We start from the raw sequence: 10,273 nt of genomic DNA, 5'->3' as shown, positions 1-10,273 counted from the left end.
AAATTAGAATCTGTCAGACATAAAAGAAAATTTTGGAAAAAAAACTGTCAATCCCAAAAATTCCCAAATTTTGCTAAATGACAGAGTAATGGTTTAGAAACAACTTTTGTGTTGAAAGTTTTGACAGACAACTTATGGATTGAACGGACACAGCACATTAGGGTCGGTCTATACCCTGACAAGGAAAAATCAAGGTTTTCCCAAAGGTCTGGGAAAATCAATTTTTAACAGAAGTCAAATCTACTTATAAAGATCTCAAAATTTTCAAAAATTTAGTAGATTCCACCTTTAATCTACTGTAATCTTTAGGAGGAGATTCAGATTTGTCATGAGGGTGATTCTGGAGGTTTTTGTCTGCTAAAACTGGACTTGAAATTTCGAGAGATGTGAAAATAGATGCTACTATCTTATTTTTTTCGTAAAGCTCTGAATTTCAAATTAATCCAACTTTTTCATCGGAGTTTAATGACACATAGACCTAATGATCATAAAAATACCGAAATTTATTGATGAAGAAAACCACATGAATTAATATCTGAACTTTGGGCATAAATGAAAATCTATAAATTCTAAATTAAACAGTAATAAAACCTATATAAAATGAATGAAATGATTAATGAATTGAACTAAATGCACTTTTTAAATGTAAAATAACATGAAATATATGACAAAACTAAAAACTAACCGGGATATGATTCACTTTGATGTTGGTTTATGAAATGAAAGACCAAATCCATCGAATGGATGGATCTTTCATCCTCTTAACCCATACATGAAATACATATATGCTTAAAACGAAAGCTGCATAAAAAAAATGAAAATAAAGACCATTATGACATCTAAAGCATTTCGATTTCGGAGATATCAAAGGGATGTCATGGTGCCAATTTGAAGTGGCTGCTGCTACTAACCGAGAAGGATGGTGAGCGCCGGTTGAAGAGCCTCAAGGCTTAAGGCTGTAGGAAGGTGGAACCGTGGTGTTGAAGACTGGATCCGGTTGAAGGAGATGCTGGCTGGTGAGAGGCAGCTGCAAGGTTGTGGTTGGAACAGTAAAGAAGGCTGGGCGTCCCTTGTGTGGGCTGGAGATCGGTTGCAACGGAGTTGAAGTGGATGGAACCACTAGGTGGTTGCTGTTGATGGTGGTCAAAAAGGTTGCTGTTGGAGGTCTTGAAGGTGGTGAAGGCTGGATGAAAAGACCTTGCTGGAGGCTGCTATGCTGCTGTGGAGGTGGCTGCTGCAACCAAAAGTTTGGGGAGAAGAAGTAGGGTAGCTGTGTAGTTATTTCTTTCTCTCTCTCTCTCTTTCTTTTTTAACAAAAACAAACAAACTTAGGTCTTTAATTTGCCTCAACTTAGGGTTTAGAGGGGATATTGAAAGAGAGGTATTAAGGTTTACGTTAATGTGCTGGAAAATAGGGAAAGGAAAAGTGGAGGGAAAAGAGGAAGGAAAGAAAGGGAAGAAGAAGAAAGGAAAGATGGAAGAAGAAGAAAAAGAAAAGGAAAGAAAGGAAGAAGAAGAAGGAAAGAGAAAGGGAAAAAGAAAAAGGAAAGAAAGGAAGGGAGAGGGGGTTGGAGGTTTGGTCGACCACCTTGTGGGTCCCACCTCGCAAAATAAAATAAAAAATAAAAAATAAAAAATAAAAACAAACAAATAAAAACAAATTGAAAAGAAACACAAATTTTTTTAATAAAAAGGGAAATGTAAATGAATAAGCCATCTCAGAGTGGGCTTATTTTTCAAATTTGAATTTTGTTTTGAGAATCTTAGGGGTAGAATAGTCTTTTAGAAAGATTTCTGACGAAATGAGCCATTTTTGGCAGTTTTTGAAACAAGCTCAGAATTTAAAGTTCAATACCCCATTGCGAAGCAAATCCAATGTAGAATTTGAAAATTTGAGCTTGAAAGAAATGCAAATTGTTTTTCTCGAGAAAATATTTCCAAATTTAGAGTCCCGAGGGTAAAAATGTCAATTATGAAAACCCAGGGTTTGAAATGGGTTTCTAAAGGCTTTTAAAACTAAATCTGGATTGGAATTTATAAAACTGGAGTTCTGGACTTTGAAAATGAAATGAAATATGATGAAATGTTATGGAATGTTGAGAAATAATATGAAATGATGAGAAATGACATGAAATGCTATGCAAAATGCAGACCTTGAATGAAAAATTTTGGATGTTAGACACCGATTGGCAGTTGTACCAGTTCAAAAAGTGTTAAAATTGATAAAATTTGCAAAATGATTCAAGAAATGGTTTTTGGGCTCTACCGGGTCCGAGTGATACTGAAAATTAGGGTTTGAGCTGAATTGAACTGAAATGAGTTGGGTTTTAGAGTTTCAGAACTCAAATGAACTGACAAGACACTGATTCATCTGACCTTTCTGACTAAATTTTCAAGAAAAGCTATCATTTTTAGAGAAATGATACAGAATGGTCACTGGAGTGAAGTGAATTACGAATCTGAGCTGGTTTTGAGCTAAGATAAAATTTGGTAGTATTGAGATGAACTAAAATTGAAGCTCGAACACTAGCTCAATCGACCAGAATTAGCTTAATTTCAACTGAAAGAGCTGAAACAGGCTAAAATTGGCTCCTGGACACTTGGAAATGGTTTTGAACTGAAACTGGGGCACTTGAACTCCTGGTAAGCTCAAGCTAGACTCTTGGGAATATGACTGACTGTGAATGACTGACTCAGAGACAATTGGCTTGGATTTGAGTGAGAAATGAGCTCATTTATGAAGAAATGATCCCATTTTGGCAGGAATGGTCAGAAATGAAAATGGTCTATTCATTGTGAGCTCAGATGAGCTTGAAATGACTGATATTCTAACTATTTTGAGCTGACCAATGAGCTTGGTTGACTCCGACTGACTGGGGTCTGGGATGATCTAGGGCTAAAATGGTAATTTTCCTATTGAAAATGGGTAAAGTGGTGATTTTCTGAAATAGGCTTGGGGTTTGACTCCTACACTGACTTAACAGGGTGGCACTGCACGAGGAGGATTGTTGGAGAATGGATGAGGAAAATTTGGGGTGTTTACAATTTCTCAACCCAATCTTCAATTTTTATTCCAATTCATCTTTTCATCTGATCTCAAAATCCAAAATTCAATTTTAAAGTCCAATTTGACTTTGAGATTTCAAATTTATTCTTATATTCAAAATGCAATTTCCAATTCAAATCAAATTTCAAAGTTCAAATAAATTGTGGAATTCCAAATTCATTTCCAAGATCAGGATTCAATTTTAAAATCAATTCAATATTCCAGATCGTATTTCAAAGTTCAATTTAAACTTTAAAATTCTGAGATTGATCTCCCAGTTTCAAAATTCAGGTTTAAAATCAAGTTTATTTTTTATTTTTTTTCAAAATCTTCAAAGTTCTATCTAAGGATTGAGTCTTGATTCTCAAGTCAATTCATTTATCCAAAATCAAGGCTTTGAGATTGATTCTGAATCTCAAAATCTGATTTTCCCTAAATTCAAGTCCATCTTCAAAATTCAATCAGGGTTTCTCAAATCCAAATCCATCTTCAAGTTCTTTCTGGATTTCCTGAATCAAAATCCAAATTCTATCTGGATTCCCAGATTCATCTTCTAATTTCATATCGGATTCCAGATTTCAAATCTCATCCCAACTTGGATTCCAGATTTCAAATCTCATCCCATCTTGGATTCCAGATTTCGGATCCAATTCCATCTTGGGTTCCAGATTTCAAAAATTAAATTCCATCTTGGATTCCAGATTTCAAGTCCAAATCCATCTGGGATTCAAATTTTTGAATCCAACCCCATTTTCCAAATTGATTCCAGACTTAATTCCATTTACAAATCTCATATGGACTTTAAGATTCCAATTTCAATTTCTATTTTCCAAAACCACTTTTTCCTCCAAATCTAAATTCAATTTCCAAATCAAAGATTCCTATTTTAGTTTTTGAAATTAAAATTCAAAACCAAAGATCGCTTTTCAAAATCGATTCTTGGGAATCAAATTCAAAGTCCATTTTTGACTTTGAAACTTCATTTTACTTCGAAATTCTATCTCAGCTTCAAAATCCCCCCTTTCTCTTCATTCTTTTCAATTCAAGATTTATTTTCCCAACTCTGATTATTCCGAGAATTAGAACTTCAAATCTCTTTTCAGATCTATTTCAAGTTCTCAGTTAGATTCAACTTTCAAAAAATCATTTTCTTCACCATATTCTCAAATTTATTTCAAGATCATTTGGAAAAATCCCAAAATTTTTAAATCATTCCCCTCGAAAGCATACATTTCTGCTTTTGCATTGCACACACATGATTCTTTGTGCATTTAGACATAGAATAAATTCTTAGATAATATTTTAGCAAAGCAAAAAGGCATAAATTCGATCCTTGGTTCGATTACCCCTCGTAAAGGCGCCAGGAACGGTCGAACCTCGTACCGACGAGCGAATCCCACCTCTCCCTTTTTCCCACAAATATTTCAAAACGGAGGCGAGTAATCTTTTCAAAAATCTTTTCAAAATTAAGGTCAAGTGAGACTTTCGCAAAAGAGTTCCTCTCACTCTTCTTTTCTTTTCTTTTCTCTCTTCTTTTTGTCTTTTATTTCCCCTTCAAAAAGGGAAATATAGGTTAGAAAGGGACAGAGAAGGAAGAGAGAGGACCTACAAGAGGAAATTTTTTAAGATGATCACAAAAGTTGGCGACCGTGATGAGACTCATCTTCGTCTGGTCGGATTTTTGCCTTTTTTGCTTTGCTTTGATATTGTCTAACTTTTTATTCTACAAATGTCAGCTTCATTTTCATGCAAACCTTAGGAGCCTAGACTCTGTCCTAGCTGACATCATTGAATATAGGATCTAAGTGTGGTTTGGTAGGACCATATTGAGAAGATTATTCCATGTTGACATTAGACTTAAGTCTGAAATGAAACTCTCCTCAATTTTAGGGATTGAATGCAAACAATGTATGCAAGTATATGCTTCTTTTCTTTTAAAATCTATCTCTTTAGGACTTGCATTAGAGCCATATGATTTCTTGCATATTGAACATGTTTTTTAAAACATCCCTACCTATATTGTCCCGGTCTTAACGTTGCTGGGCTGTCTCACTGAACCATAGTTCGGGAGAGAACCTCACAACTGAACCACTTATTTGGGTTAGCGCCCCCCGACCACGTACCTAAGGGCCATAGTCCGAGGTATATCGGTAGGAGCTCAAGGATGTTGGGAAGCCATTACCTTAGAACTGAAGAAATATTTCTATGCCACGTACTTTGAGCTTCAGCTTGAGTATATCAACATACTTTGATTGAAATCATATGATATGAACCATAAAGTTAGGATTAAGGTCCTACAAGTCATTTCAAAATATTGTATTTAGCGTTAGCTTTTAGGGAGTGCTATTCTGTGCATCATTGCTTGTATAATTTGATTCTTTTGTAGATATTATCTTGTAAAATTCTATTTTACTTCATATTTTCAAAACCCTAGATATTTGTTTCAAAATTTTCTCTATTTTTCAAAATCCAGGATTGTATATTTTTCATTCTTTATTCTTTCATAAATTTTTAAAACCCTGGACATTCTTTTAAGTCTTCCTCTATCTTTCAAAAGTCTAGGTGTATTTTTCTTTTTTGTCTTCTGATTTATTCAGTTCTGGCGTCGGGTGACCTCTGGTGCGGCAAGGATCGGGGCTCAGGGAAGGGAGCAGCAACATGGTGGATTTAGTCTGGGCTGCCGACGGCAAGTCGCCTGATGCAGGGAGGGTCGGCCGAGGTAAAGAGGCTGGCGTAGGCTAAGGGGCCGACAGAGGCAAAGGCGGAGGGTTAGGGTTCTCTGACTGAGAACCCGATTTGGGGGTAATCAGAGAGAGAGGAGAGAGAGATAGAATTTCACACCTTAGATGAGCTTATATAAGAAATTAGAGACGGAAAAGTTCTGTGTCAAAATTTGTTGCTAAGTAGCGACAAAAAAATTCTGTCGCTAATCTGTCACTAAGTTGCAAAAGAGTTTGATACGAAACTTTTCCATTGCTAATTAGTGATGGATTTTGACACGGAACTTTTTTGTCGCTAATTCCGCAACAAATTTCAATTTTAGTGACTACTTTTTTCTCGCTAATCCATCACAACTTTGTGATAGAAATAATTCATCACCAATTTCTGTCGCTAATTAATGTTTTTCTTGTAGTGTTATGATTTATGAAGTTACCACGATTTGTACAATGATGTTTACTTATGAAGCTCAAATGTTACAATGATATATACTTATGAAGGGTGCGATTTCTACAATGATTTGTATGTTTGAAACATGAACAATTTATATATTTAAATAAGTAGCGATTTTTACAATGATGATGACATCTTCTATGTAAACTTCAATGATGATGGTCATATATTGTATCTAAGTCAAACTATTGGTCACGATGTATCTATGAAACATTTGTGGTTGTAAATCGTGTAGATGAACTATGATATTTGTTGCAACAACTATATCTCATAACTAGCTTGGATCAATACAAGCTACCTGGATCTGAAAGTACAAGTTGTCATGCTACTTGATGACTTTAAAGTACAAGCAAAAAATGATTTGTCCTATCATAATTTACACAATTACTGATAAAAGACAAAAAAAAGAAAGAAAAAATAAATCGATATGATGTTTATTGGTAAAGTACAAATCGAGGTAACTTGATAAATATAAATCGACTTACAACCATATCAATTTAAGTTTTATACTATAACAATATTTTAGTAACAAAGGCAAATCGTTGTGGTGATCATAGACGTCATTGCGTAAATCATGATATATGTTGCAACATCTATATCTCACAACTAGCTTGGATTAATACAAGCTACCTGGATCTGAAAGCACAAGTTGACATGTTACTTGATGACTTTAAAGTACAAGTCGAAAATGATTTGTCCTATCATGATTTACAAAATGACTGATAAAATGAAAAAAAGAGAAAGAAACAATAAATTAACACGATGTTTATTGGTAAAGTACAAATTGAGGTAACTTGATAAATACAAATCGACTTACAACCACATCGACTCAATTTTTAATACATATTATTTAAAGATCTAAATGAGAAGGGCGAACTTGACCTGAACCATCGAGCTGACCAAACTAGACCTGACTATCCAATTAGGTTTGATTAATGGGTCTAGGTCCAAATTTAACATCTGTGATCATCGCAAAATTTTTCCTGTCGTAATATTCTCTCTCTCTTCCTTCTCTTATCCTTTCCAACCTCTTATTTTTCCTCCTTTTTGAAGGGAAAAAAGATAAAAAGAACGGAAAGAAAGAGAAAAGAAAGAAGGGAAGAGAAGAGGAACTCTTTTGCGGATCTCACTTAACCTTAATTTTGAAGAATTTTGAAATGACTCGCCTCCGTTTTTGAAATATTTGCGGGAAAATCGAGAGACGGGATCCGCTCGTCGGTACGAGGTTCGACCGTTCCTGGCGCCTTTACCAGGGGTAATCGAACCAAGGGTAGAATTTTATGCCTTTTGCTTTGCACAGAATTTACCTAAGTTTTTATCCTAAGTCTAAATGCACAATGAATCATGCTTGTGTAATATGCAAAGATGTATGCTCTTTTTTTTTTGAAAAATATTTTGAAGAATTTCCAAGTGAAATTGATAAAGTGAAGAAATGATTCCTAACTTAGAACTTAAGATTAAAGTTCTAAGTTTTTAGAATAATCAAAAGCTTGGGAAGATAAATCTAGATCTGAAAAGAGATGGTTTTTGAAGTTTTTGAGATAAAAGAAGAAAGAAATTTTCTAAGTCATAAATGGACTTTGAGTCAGAAATAGAAATGAAAATGGAATTTGAATGAGTAGGAAAGATAGAGTTGGGAAAAATTGAAAAAAATGGAATTGATTTAAAAGTTGGAATTTCAAGATGAGATCTGAATCCGAGATCTGGATTCAGAATAGAGTTCAAAGTTGAATTTTGGATTTAGGATCTGAAATGGGAACTTTGATTTGAAATCTGGAATGAAATGGAATTGGTTTTAAGAAGTGGAATGGAATATTGGATTTGGAATTTTGAATGAAAATTGGATTCAAGATTTGGAATCCAAGATAGTATTTGGATCTGAAAAGGTGGATTTGGACTCTGGATCCTAAGATGGAATTGGATCTGAAGTCTGAGATCCAGCGTAGAATTGAATTCTAGATCCTAAGAATTGGATTTTGGATCTGAGTCTGAGACCCAAAGTAGGGTTGGGTTCTGGATCCTAAGAATTGGAATTTGAATCTGAATCTGAGATCCAATGATAGAATGAGAATCTGGATCCTAAATGAAATTTGGATCCGTGATTGGAGATCCAAAGTGAAATAAGGGTTTGGACCCTAAATGGAATTTTGGGTCTGTGATGGGAGATCCAGAGTAGAATAAGGATTTGAATCCTAAATGGAATTTGGATCTGTGATTGGAGATCCAAAGTGGAATGGAGTTCTATACTTGGAAATATGGATCCAAGTTGAGACTAGGATTTGATTTTGGATTTGGGTTTTGAGAAGTCCAAAATAGAACTTTTAAAGATGATCTGGGTTTTTGAAGATCCAGATTTAAACTTTGAGAAGGTTTGGATTTTGAGATTTCAAAGTCAATCTCAACTTTGGTTTAAAACTTGAAGAAAACTTGACTTTGAATCAGAGGATGAATCAGAAATTTCAAAGTTAAATTGAACTTTGAAATTGGATTTTGAATTGAGTTGGAATTTTGGAATTTCAAAATTGATTTGAGAATTTGAATTTGTAAATGAACTTCAAAATCAATTTGGACTTTGATATTAGAGCTTGAATTTGGAATGAATCAAGAATATAAAGATTGAATTTTAAAATTTCAAAGTCAAATTGGACTTTGAACTTGAAATTTAAATCTTTAAACTATAGATTTAAGAAAGATATTTGAGATCACTTGGATTTTGGAAAAGAATTTTGAAAAATATGATGTAATTCTATCCTATATGATGAATGAATTTGAATAAGTTTGAAATTGGATTTTGAAAATTGTATTTCATTTTTTACATGAATTGAAATAAGATTGAAGATATAATACATCCTTGACTATGGTCATTGAATGTATTATATAATAATCTATATTTAAATTCAGGTGAAGAATGAAACATATTTTGTGCTTTTATAGAGTTTAAAATGGAATTAACTCTCAATATACCCTGACTATGGCCATTGGTATATATATTGAATTATTTCTAAGTTAAACTCTAATAAAAGGTGAAATATTTGAAGAATATGATGATTTTTGAAAGAGGATCCAATGTGGATCCAGTGTTATTTCATAAAAGATAAGAATACTAAGTCTTGTTTACACCCCGACTATGGCCGTTGGCGTAAATCATCAACTTAGAATTAACCTACCTTTTATGAAATGGTGCACGTGCCATTCGTGTTTTACCATTGTGGGGATTTTGAGAAATAAAAAAAAATGTATGGAATAATTCATGGTATTCTATGATGCTCATTCACTCTACCTAAAGCAAGAAACGCAAATTCTTATTCCAACCTAACTATTACAATGGATAAAATCGAATGTACAACCCCAAATGATGATATCTTTTTACATATTTCCTGCAAAACAACCTGGTTAATATGAAAATTAGAAGAATAATGGCATATATCACATGGATATCTAAAAAAAATGTTCATATACCAAAATGTGAATGATAGGAAGATAGAAGATGACATATATATACTTATATACACATCTATGTATATATGTATATATGTATATACGCATATATATATAGGTGTTCATATATATACATATATATGTGACATATATAAATTATGGTTAAAGATGAATACAAGTATTGTAGTGAAAGGACCCTGTAGATGAATGGCAACCCATTGTTGCTGGGAATTATGCATATGCTGGGAAAATGATGACAAGGTGAAGGTCTTCTAAGAGACCGTGTGCTGAGGAAGATAAAAATACAGCAAAACTGCCACTATGTAGCAGGTATATGACAAGCACGAGGTGTTGGGAAAGGCGGAGTGCAGTAAGTGGGAGGTTGGCATCCGTAGGCAGTATCATTAACGTTGCAGCAGCCATGACCATGGCTAGCAAAAGGATGTGTTGAAATGTGCCAGCACTAGGCACAGTGGATGGTTGAGGATGTGGGCAGCTATTGCACCAGCTGTGTAGGCAGTTGAGGTATATGCTGTGGCAAGTAATGAAAAAAAAAAGAAAAAAAAAAGAAAGAAATGGATGCAAGGATACGCAAGTAAAAAAAAATGTAATGGAGAT

Source organism: Nuphar pumila, chromosome 5 (genome assembly GCF_984573655.1).
Source record: "Nuphar pumila chromosome 5, dmNupPumi1.hap1.1, whole genome shotgun sequence".
Lineage (NCBI taxonomy): Eukaryota > Viridiplantae > Streptophyta > Magnoliopsida > Nymphaeales > Nymphaeaceae > Nuphar > Nuphar pumila.
This window is presented reverse-complemented; position numbering follows the sequence as displayed.